Source organism: Vigna unguiculata, chromosome 10 (assembly GCF_004118075.2).
Source record: "Vigna unguiculata cultivar IT97K-499-35 chromosome 10, ASM411807v1, whole genome shotgun sequence".
NCBI classification, from domain to species: Eukaryota; Viridiplantae; Streptophyta; class Magnoliopsida; order Fabales; family Fabaceae; genus Vigna; species Vigna unguiculata.
In genome coordinates, this window is record NC_040288.1 from 17,217,772 (window position 1) to 17,230,231 (window position 12,460).

Genomic DNA, 12,460 nt, shown 5'->3' on the forward strand with positions numbered 1-12,460 from the left:
CCTACTACAGCCATGCCGGAAAACAGCAACGAACCACCACTGCAGCAGCACGCGAGTCATCTTCATCCCGCAGCCACCACGTTCAGCTCCTCGAACCTTTCGTCGTCCACGTAGGGAAACCATGGCAGCAGCGGAGACGTTCGTGCACCAGTTTGTGCAGCACCATCACCAAGAAGCATCCTCCATTCGCACAGCTTCCATCTTCTCCAGCGCATCCTCCACGTTCTTGCAACCCAACCACCGTTTTGCTCCACACTAACATCTTCATCTAGCAGAAAACAGCTCCAGATCTACAACCAAACCGAACCAGAACAGATCCATGGCAGCGGAAAATGCAGCAGCCCACACCATCTTCTCACAGAACCACCACCACGCCTCCGCTGGAGAAGAAGACGCGCCACCATTTCCGCGCAACAGCAGCCACCGCGAGTTAGAGAAGAGTGTGAGAATGAAACCCTAATTTGGGAGAGAGAAGGAGCTGCCACGTGTCATCCTTTGGTTAGACAGTCAAACTGGTCAAATCTGGTCAACTGGTCAATGGAGCAGCAAAGCTGGTCAAATCTGGTCAAAAAGTCAAAGACTGGTCCAAGGATAGGGGTTTATTTGCAAATATTGATATTTTTTTATGTCTCTGCAAAATTGGACTACAGGATTGAAAATGGTTTATTTAGAAAATTAATACAAATATTATCTGGTGATAATTTATCAGATATCTTTAAATAATTATTTAATTTAATTATATCATAAATTATTAACCAACTATATTTGTCAAATAGTTTATATCTCTCCAAATATCTTTGAATATTTATCTTTATCTTTATTTTAAAAGATATTTGAGAGGTTTAAGTAACAGAAAAGCCCAGTCCAAGTCCTATATAAAGAGACCAAGGGAGAAGCAGAAGAACAAGCTCGGGACTTCGGAGTTTTGGAACCCTTAGGGGTGCCTAATTTCGTTTCCTTTTTCTCTCTTTTCTTCTCTCTATTCTTCTATTTTTATTTTGCATTCATGGAGTTCTAAACTTCTTGGGTTGATTCCATTGTAATTTCTTAATTGGATTCTGAGGTTAGATCAATTAATATCTTTGTTTTGTTCTTTTTATTATTGTTGAGGTTTTAATTCATCTATGTCTTTTATCTTTGAATCACGTAAAAAGTAATGATTTTAAATCTATATGGATGTTGATCATATGAGTTCAAGGGTTTTTAAATTTAATTGAGACTTTACTTTGATTTTATTTAGAAACTTTCATGTGATTGAATGAGTTTTTACCAATAAATGAGACTTTACTTTGATTAAAGGTATTTACTCTAACTAAAATTAATTGAGAATTTACTTTGATTAATTAAGCTTTTTATTTGGTGAGAAGATAAAAAAATAGACATGATTAGGCATAATAAAATTTGATTGAGACTGTACTTTGGTTGAATTTACTATTGATAATCTAAAAGTTCTCACTTTTAATTGAGACTGTACTTTGGTTAAAAGTGAGAACGCCAACAAATTAATTGAGACTTTACATTGATTAATTTGCAAATCTACAACAATAATTAATTGAGCAATAATCTTTAGATAACCGATGATGAATCTATTTTCAAAAAGCAATGGAATCAATCTATTTACTTTACTATTGTTTATATCTTATTTTATCTTTTAATCTTTATCCCTCATATTTTTATAATTTTATTTGACTAACTCTTGTATAGTTTTATAAGAACTAACTTGTTAAAAATTAATTTCACGTTCGTTGGGAGACGACTTTGGGTTACTTTACCCTTACTATTTTGTTGACTACTTTCTTAACAATACTAAAGTTGATATAGATAAGTAGTATTAATTTGATCGCGTCAACGACAGCTTTATCAAAACCTAATCATTTAAAGTTGACTACAAGAAAGAAAAGGTTGGTTTACACATTTAAAGTATGCATCAATGATTAGTGAGGATGTTTGGAAAGAGTTTGTTGCAAAACGTATGGATACAAGTTTCTAGGTAATTTGTAATATCCAAATGCAATGTATTTATCCTTTGATTCATGTACATAAGATTACATTTACAATCTTTCTATATAGGAAAAAAGCCTAGAAAATAAGGAAAGAGCATCACACTCTAAGTACCCTTATAGAGGTTCGCATAAGGGGTATGCACGCCTAGAACAAGAAATGGTAAGTCAATATATCAATAAATAAACAATACACAACTTGCTAATATTGATTTGTAACTAGGTTGATTATATTTCCCAAAACTTAGATAAAGGAATTAGGCTCAAATGTTAGTAATATTCCCCGTCAAGAATTATGGAAGCATGCTCATGTGAACAAGGCTGGGGAAATTGAAAATGAAGATGTTAAGCAAGTTTGGAACAAATGTGTAAGTGATATCTTTTCATATTATATTTGTGTGTGTGTGTGTGTGTGCGTGTGTGATATGAGAATAAGTGTGATATGTTTGATTATTGTTTATTGTAGGTAATATTGTCACAAACTATACAGTCAGAAGAGATGAGTAATGCTCGCTCAAACATTCTTGCTCAAGCTTTATGTGTCCTAGAGTATTCGGGTCGTGTTAGGGCAACAGGATTTGGAGTCAGTCACAAAGATTATTTCCCGCCCAAAAAGCATTATACACAACAATACCATGATGCATTGACTACTCAAAAGAAAGACATGGCTGAAAGAATGGCACAGATGGAGAATGAAATTAATTCACTTCGAAAGAAGGACACATCTAATAACATAGAAGAACCTGATATTGGTGTCAATAGTGGCCAAGGGAGTTACACAATTTCATAAAATAGTTTTCCCGAGGTAACTAACTTTTCTACATTAGCATAACTTGCTTACGTTAAATTTGTAATAGCTCTCTACATTTGGTCACTTTAAACATTATATCTTATAATTATATTTTATAATTTATGGGGTCTCAAGTTGTAAATTGTTTGTATCATCACCATTACTTTGCTTGGTTGCCCATGGGAAATTGCATAATGTTAAAGGTGATACACTACATGGTAGATCTTTACCTAATGGACATGTTAAAGTTAATGTAGATATTACTCTGGAGCCAAATGTATCCTTGCCTATACCTAATGTTGATGACGACATAATGACAATACGACAAGCAATAGGTACATTTGTGGCATGGCCAATCAATCTTTTACAGGTTGTTGATGCGGTATGTTTGTCAAACCTTATTAATTCATAATTATTTATGAAAATATTTTATCTATCACCTAATTTGATGTTTTAGGATTCTGCTCTATCTAAAAAGAAAAAGATTAATAATGCGAATAAATCTGTTGCACCTAAAAGAAAATGTCAAGGAAAAATGATTGTTCAACATATTCCTCGTAAAGTGATTCACCCCAATCTTCCTCAGTGGTGCAATTACCTCTCTTCATATATGAAATTAAAGCCTACAGAGTCACTTTTCCCAATAGAAATAGAGAAAGACATATTTGGCCTTGATGAACATAAAGAAATCATTAATGCAGAAATTATTGGAGAAATTATTGACTATGCATGGCTTGGTGCAACTACAATTTCTATATATATCGGGTACAATATACTACTTTTTTATAATTGACTTTAATCTTTGATGAGTAGCTTTTATGATTTTACTAACTTTTAATTCTTATATCTTTCTTTTGTCAGGTACCTATATCAAAATTTCATTAAGCCAAATCATAAGGGGTTCTTCTTTTTATCACCCCAAATAACAACACATGAACTACCAATGAAAGAGAGAATGCAAAAAATAGTGAGTATATTTCTTGACAATGGGGTGATTAATAAGTTTGTTCTTGCTTCTATCAATACAGGGTAATACTTTTTTTTCCCTAACTTTATCAATAATGTATTATTTTCAAAGTTAGATGCACAAAATCTAATTTTGTTGATTGATTTCCAATTTTAGCCAACATTGGGTCTTGCTCGGAATCAATCTTAAAATGGAGATAATTTATTATCTTGACCCATTGGCGAAAGACATTAATATGAGGCAAGATTTGAAGAAGTTGTTTGACATGTAAGAATCTTCTTAATGTGATTCACACATATATGAATACTTTTTGTATATTTTTTTTTACTTATATATGCTTCATTTTTATTATTAACAAGGGTTATACAAATCTACCGAGCTCAAAGAGGGTTTATGGTTTCAAAGTCTAAGTTAAGCAATATCAAATGGACAACAATTAAGGTAGATTTAAATTGTTTATTTGAAGATCAAATGTTGTTGTTTTATTTGAAGGTTAATACTAATTGTATTAATGTTTTCTAGTGTCCAAAACAATCAAACGACCATGATTGTGGGTATTACATTTGTCGATATATGAAGGAAATTTTCACATATTATGAAGGAGGGACAATTCCAATAGATGTAAGTTATCTTAATTGTATGTATTATTCATTTGTTGTAGGATTTTGATTGACTATTTTATTTTATTTTTCTTTGTTGTAGTATTTTCCTAGTTGCAGATGTCAACAATTCTCTAACAATCAAATCATTGAAGTCAAGGAAGATTGGTGTTTTTATCTCATTAGTAAATGTTTACAGGTTAGTAGCGAAGGTTAGGAGCAATGTTTTGCCTAAAGTGTTTTGGCCCCACAGTCTAGCAAAAATGTAACATGATGGATGAGTACTGTAAATCTTAGTTTTTTTCTAATTTCTTTCATGTAATATTATACCTTTTAAAAAATATATAAATATCATTAAGTTTTTTGTGTAACTATGTAAGAATTTAAATGCCCTTTCATTTCAGTTTTGCTTGATTTCAAGTTCGAACTCTTCATACAGGCATGTGAGTCAAAGAATAAAATGAACAAAATAAATAAATTATAATAAAAAATAATCAAACCAATAACATCGCTTGTTTTAAAAAATTTTATCTATTGATTAATTGAAAAAGTGTTATCCATTAATAAAAAATAGACAATGTTTGTTTGAACAAGCACTATCTACTAATGCATTGAAACAGTGGTACCTATTGATGAAAAACTGCTCTCATAGATAGCGCTTATTGAGTCAAGTGTTGTCTATGAGAGCTTTGATGGACATCATTTTCTAAAGAAAGCGTTATCTATAAAAAAATACATAGATAACGCTTGTTTAGACAAGCGCTATCTATCAAGTGTCATTAGACAACACTTTTTTACAAGCGTTGTCTATTAATATATACCGCTCCAATAGATAGCACCTAAAAAACGCTATCTATTAAGAAAAAAAACGTTGTCTATTGCTAAATTTGGCGTAGTGTCAAGCACCTTATAGAAACCTGAATATCCTCTCTTTGTTTGTGTATTTGTTTAGTTTTATTCATTATAGCTTATACTGAAATTTTATAAACGATAGCCCATACATTTTGAATGTTAGGATTTGTATTGTTAATAATTATTTTTGTACTGTTACATTGTTTATATACCTTTCCCTGAATGATGACATTAGAGGATACTAAAAAAATTAATTTCTACTTTATCGTTGATTATGTAACAAACATTTATAAACTCACTATAATCTATATATCAATTCTATAAAAGATACATAAAGTATAAACTAGTAGTCATCAAACAATATTGTGCACTAGTCTAAATGTTGTTTCTTTTGGATTTTTTTAAAAAGATTATATCAGACTTATATATCAAATGAATATGAATTTATAAGAGTTAATTTTAAGACAATTTAAAAAAATTGTTTCATTTAGTCTTAAACGAATGGATGAGGCTATACGGTGCTTACTATAAGAAATGAAAAAAACACTTAACAGAATGAGAAAACAAAAACAATAAACAGCTCAAATAAAGCCAATGAGAATATCTATACTTTCAGAAACAGAAGAAAAGTATGAGAAAAAATAAATTGCACTTAAGGACACAAGGAGTAATTCCATAACTAAAGTGATCCTGCTATTCTCAAAAAAGATATAAATGACTCAAAAGTCAGAATACAATTTTCTTCATAAATCTAATGAGGGACTTTTTCTTTTGCGCGGGCTCCTTTTCTAAGTCATTTGATTCACCACATATCACATAGACATACGTGTTCTTGACTACCAAATCCATGATTACAAGTCACAAAAATCTCCACCTTGTCTCCTTATCCTAAATTTGATATTATACCCTCCCAATCTTTATCATTAAATGAAATTACTCTGCCATGGTTGTGCAAATGTAATGTGCAGTTCGTGTAACCAAAGACATTTTAGAAGAAATAATTTTAGGAACCCTTTTTAACCCATATCTATCCATTCACTGTATCAGAAGAAGGAACAAAAACAAATAATAATTTATTTGAATTTATTAAACCTATAAAATTTAAAGAAATATAAAATATAAAAGAATCGGAAGAAGAAAACTTTCTAAGCATTATAAAAAATAAAAAAGATCAAATATAGTTGATAAAAAAAAATAAATAGATTATGAATGAATAGAAAACGAGATAATAAAAAAAAATACTAGAAATAGAAAATGATTTTAAAAAAGAAATATGTGCCGACGTACCAACGACTTTTTGGCACCGAAATAGTTTTGAAGTAGACCTACCTTATGAAGAAAATTTTAATGATAAAATGATCCCAACAAAAGAAAAACCTGTACAAATGAATCAACAAACCCTCGAACATTGTCGACAAGAAATAAATCAAATTATTGAAAAGAGTTTAATTAGAAAAAGCAAATCACCTTGGAGTTGTGCTGCTTTTTACATAAATAATGTAAATGAACGAGAAAGAGGGGAACCCCGAATGGTAATTAATTAGTATTTTTACGGGATATCGAATTTTAAAATTAAAAATTACAGTATATTTATTAAATTAATTTGAAATTATAAAAATATAATTAAATTTAATATAAATTTTATTTTATAAAATTCAATAATAATATTTTAATTGATTTTATAATAAAAATGTATTTAAATTATTTATATATATTTTTAATAAAATGTATTATATATAATTATTTTAAATAATATATTAAGATTTAGATAATTAAAATTAAAAAATCAAATTTAATTTTGAATGAAATATTGAGTAAAAAATGTAGAAAAATATAATAGTTGTTTCTCTAATAATAAAAATGATGGACAATATAGAGATTGTTGAGTAGACTTAATAAAGATACAAACATTAAACGATACAAAAAATGTGAAGAGTAAGCGATATAAAGTTACAAATGATAGATCGTGCATATAAATGTAATGTTTAGTTAGTCAGATAGTACTCAATCTCTTCAGATGTGTCAGTTTGGTACTCACTTTTAAAAATGTGTCAATCGAATCCCAACTTTTGAAAAAATGTCTCAATTAGGTTCCTTTCACTCTTGTAAGTCGTTTTAAATATCGATATCATTAATGGCGTTAATATTTTTTTCTCAAAGGGACCTGATTGAGGCATATTTTCCAAAGTTAGGACCCAATTGACACCTTTGTAAAAGTGGGTATGAAACTGACATATCCAAACAAAAGTGAGTATTATCCGACTAATTACACCTAAATATAAATAGTAGATTCTTTAAAGATACAAATGTTAGACTGCAAACAAAATATAAATAGTAAACAATCAAAACTTACAAAATGTAGACTATGTAGACAAATATAAATAGTACACTATGCAAAAATACAAAGGTTAGACATTGATAGACTCTTCTATTGAAGTCCTTTTTTTACAATTTTTTTGGATTTTGAATTTCAAATTTTAACTTTGCTCCCATATTTCATAGCTTTTAAAATTTAGAATTTAAATTCAAACTTTATTACTATATATTTTGAATTTCAAATTTGACAATATATATATCCTAATTTAGAAAAAAAATATTGAAATCGACATTATTAGTGATTTTTATATCTTTAAAAATTTTAAGAATGTATAATTTTAACTTGTAATGATATACCAATGTCTATGTTATAAAAATTATTTTTTAAATTATTGTTTAAGTTTGTGTAAAATGTCAAAAAATATGTGAAAAATATTTAAAAATATTTAATAGTTCATATTTAAATTTTACAATTATTTATTTATTATTTTACATTATATTTTAATTATTTTTACTATTATTATTATATTAGGACTAATATGTTAATATATTATTATATTATTAAGAACCATAGATCTTTTGTTCCTAAATATTATATTACTTGTTTATTTTCTATATCTTATTTTTAACTTTTATTGTTTTTAATTGTGAATAATAATGTATTTCCATTAAATTTTTTTAATTTATCATTTTTTCATATTTTGATAATATATAAAATACGAACATTTCTTATAAGTTAAAAATATTTGAAAGTTGTTTAGAGACATTATAAGAATCTATTGAAAAACTTACGCTATTTTACAATTTTTTTTAATGTTAAAATTTAAATTTTATTGGTATATTTTTTGTTTAATTAATCAAATAGTACCACTTTCATTCTAAAGTTTCAGTTTGGTAATTGCTTTTAGAGAAAATGTTACTGTATATACTTCGAATTCCAATTTTCACAATATATGAATTTTAATCTTGCAATAATATTGAAATTGAAATAGTTAATTATTTCCATATCTTTAAAAGTTTAAAAAATTTATAATTTATAATTTTTACCTTATATTTTAATTATATTAATATTATTATATTTTATATTTACATTGTTACATATTATTATATTTTATAATATATTATTATATCATGGTCATCAAATTTTTTGAATATCTGAATTCAGTGGCGGATCTTGCCCAATAATATTGGGGGAGCCAAAAAATGTACTCAAAATTTATATTTTTAATTATTGTCACTATACAATAAAACTTAATACATAATTTAATATAACCGTAATTACAAAACAAATCACACATATCTAAAGTATTATTTTTTCATATTCTTGAATTCATCAATAATTAAATAAAAACTAAAATTTTCAGCTATTTCTTTTAATATAAATATGAAAACCTTTCTAAATAATTAATAGAAAATTTCTCATGTAACTCGTTGAACTTTAAGAAAAGGATCTTCTAATTGAACAATATAATCATTAGTATTATGTTTCAGAATATGTAAAAAATTGAATTAGTCTTGTTTTCATTTTCACATGTAGCTTTCCTTTTATCACTTTAAAACAATGAATCTATTATCTTATTCTTCATTAATATTTATCACAACCTAATAAAAGATTGAGAGTTCCTAAAAATGATTAAAATAAAAAATAAGTTATTACAATCTAATAAAAAAATGAGAATTCCTAAAAAAATCTATGATAATAAAGTCACAATTCAAAATCGGTTATGAAAAAACACATCATACATTACTTTTACTTCTATATTCATAAAAAATAAATATAAGACTCATAAGATAAAAGATAATGCTAACTATTAAACAAATATTCCAGGATGAAGTAAGATATGAGAATTTCTTTTTTTTCTTCAATTATAATAAAATTAAAAGAAAAAAATAATAAGTTTGTATCTAACTTTTTTTTTAAAAGCGAAAAAAAACATGTGAGAATAAGAGATAAATCTCTCAAAAAGATAATAAAAAGAATGTATCTTAATAAATATTTTTAATTTTTATTATATTTGATTTATGTTTTATCATTTATTATTATTAAATGTTATACTTTATAAAAAATTAAAAAAATACCTAATTTAATAATATTTTTTTTAATATAAATTACATATCATTTAAATTTTTTAAAAAATATTAAAATTTTCTAAATTACATATAATATAAAAAAAATTAAAAAAAATGGGAGGGGGTGCCATGGCCCCTCCCTGCCCCTCAAAACATCCGCCACTGTCTGAATTTATATATTTTTATCAGAAATATTCAAGTATTTATTACAAAAATTAACTTTTTGTATATATTTTTCATTTTAAATGTTAAATTTAATTTTTTTATCATATTCTATTTCTTTTACTGTCCATTACGATTTCAAATTTGAATCCAAAATTTATTAATATTATTATATGTATTATGATTAATTTTTCAAAAACGATATTATTTTCAATGAATTAATTTTGAAATTTATTCTAAAAACACACGGAAGGAATATATTACCTAGTATTATCTACTGCTTGATGTTTACAAAAATCAACTATAAGAAAAGTTCAGTTTCGAAGGACATTAAATGAAAAAAAAATAGTTTCCAATGTAAATTCAATGTAACGTAATATTATATAAAAATATAAAATGATAATATTACATTAATCCTACATAAATATAAATTTATTCTTAAATTAATATTTAAATTTAATCATAAAAATATATAAAGTTAAGAATACAACCATAATCAGTATTATTAGATCAATCAGTTTTCAAACACGTTAATAGAAGAAGATTTTGGTTTCCAATGCAATATTTTAAAACCATAATTGATATAAAGTTAAGAATACAACCATAATAAGTAATATTAGATCAATCGGTTTTCAAGCATATTAATAGAAGAAGATTTTGCATTTTGTATTAATCATTAGCGATAAATAAAGAAGCATATAACATCTCAAAAAACAACATGATGATATAAAATTTTTATATTTTTTATATACTTAAAATTGATAAATAATATTTTTCGTGAATGTCTTAAACTCTAATTATGTGTTTGATTGATACTTCATGATTCATTGAGTACCACAAATCATGATTGTTGTTGTTCATAATAAATAGTCATAATTCAAAATGAAAAATTCTTGGAAGACGAAAAGTTTTCCATTTATTTTGTATATTTTTTACATTTATATTGAAAGACGTAAGTGTTAATTTATAAAGTTTATTCAATAAGCTACGTTAAAATTTAAGAAGATTTTTGAAAACTGTATAAAGCTCTCTTAAAAAGGTAGGTGGATTTTTAAAATATTTTCCATTTAAAATTTTAATACAATAAATTCATATATAACATTGCAATGAGAAACACAAAAAGTTGTTGGTTTCTAATATTTAATGTTATTTAATGACAAAGACATTCATCTTTGAGAAGCCGTAAAAATATATCTTGGAAGTAGGTTGGAAGAAACTGAAAAGTTCTTTAAGAGGTTGAAAAAATATAGCTTGGAAGTAGTGTTGGAAAAAACTGGAAAATTGTTTTAATTCTTAACATCTTTATATTTTTGGAAGATGAAAAGTAGATTTTGAAAAATATAAATATATTTTTCAGTAAGCTAGGTAAAAAAAACAAAGTCTTAATTTTTAATTTGGTAATTAAATATATTTAAGGTAACTAATTTAAAGAAACTATTAACTGATCAGATTTTAAGAAAAGTGTAATATGTAATGACTATTTTTAAAATAAATTAATAAAATACATAATTTTTCTGTAGAAGAGGAGAAAATATTAATACTTATATAAAAAATATTTGTTAGTTATAAATCTTTCTTGTACTTTGAACTTTTTAAAAGTCTATGTTATCATTAATGAGACAAATTCATGAAGTCAGAACTTTATTTTAATTTTGTTTGTTCAAAAATTTAAAAACTTGGATTATGCCTTTATAATTTGTATTTATTATAAAAATAAAATGTAGTTTATGATTTGCATTTACTTCACTATAAAAATTCTGAAATAGTAAATATTATTTTATCAAATAAGATTTAATATTATATTTTAAAGTATTCACTCTCGATTCTACAAAACATTTCAGTCATGTAATATTCGTAAATTCCACACAAAATCCTAATTAATTTATTATATTACGTTCTTTAATTAGATTTATTTTATAAAAATTAGCTACCATCTCCAAGAAACTTTGTAAAAGTTTCTAAAGTTGTTATTTTATCATATTTACTTCAAAATATTAATTATGAAGGCCACCAATGATGTATATTTTGGGACAATGCCATTAGAACTCAAAACAATATTGTTAGCTTTGCAATTGTATATAATTATATATTAGATTATATACTATTAGAGATTTTGGTCATTCAAAATGACTTTTACTCTATGGGAATGTGAGAAGATTTTTGGACCCCGTATAAAAGTTTTTCAAGAAGGTATGTAGATTTTTTAAAATATTTTCCATTTAAAATTATAATACAATAAATTCAAATATAACATTGTATTGAGACACTAAAAAAGTTGTTGGTTTCTTCATAATTAATGCTAATTTAAATTGATTATAAAAATGTGTTGGAAGAGACAAATTTTTATCTTGAAAGTAGTGTTGAAAGAAACTGGAAATTTGTTTTTATTCTCCTAAACATCTTTTAATTTCTGGAAGATGAAAAGTATTTTTTGAAAAGTATTAAAAGCATATCTAGCAAGCCAAGTAAAAAAAAGTTTTAATTTTTAATTTGGTAAATAAATGTATTTAAAGTAAATAATTTTATTTGCATTTTTTATTAATAAGAAATTATTAATTAATCAGATTCAAAAAACTGTAATATGTAATATTATTTTTAAAACAAAAATTAAAAAAATAACTAATTTTGTCTATAAAAAAGGAGAAACTATTAATATTTATATAAAAATATTTGGTAGTTATCATTATGTATTCTTTTAATTTTA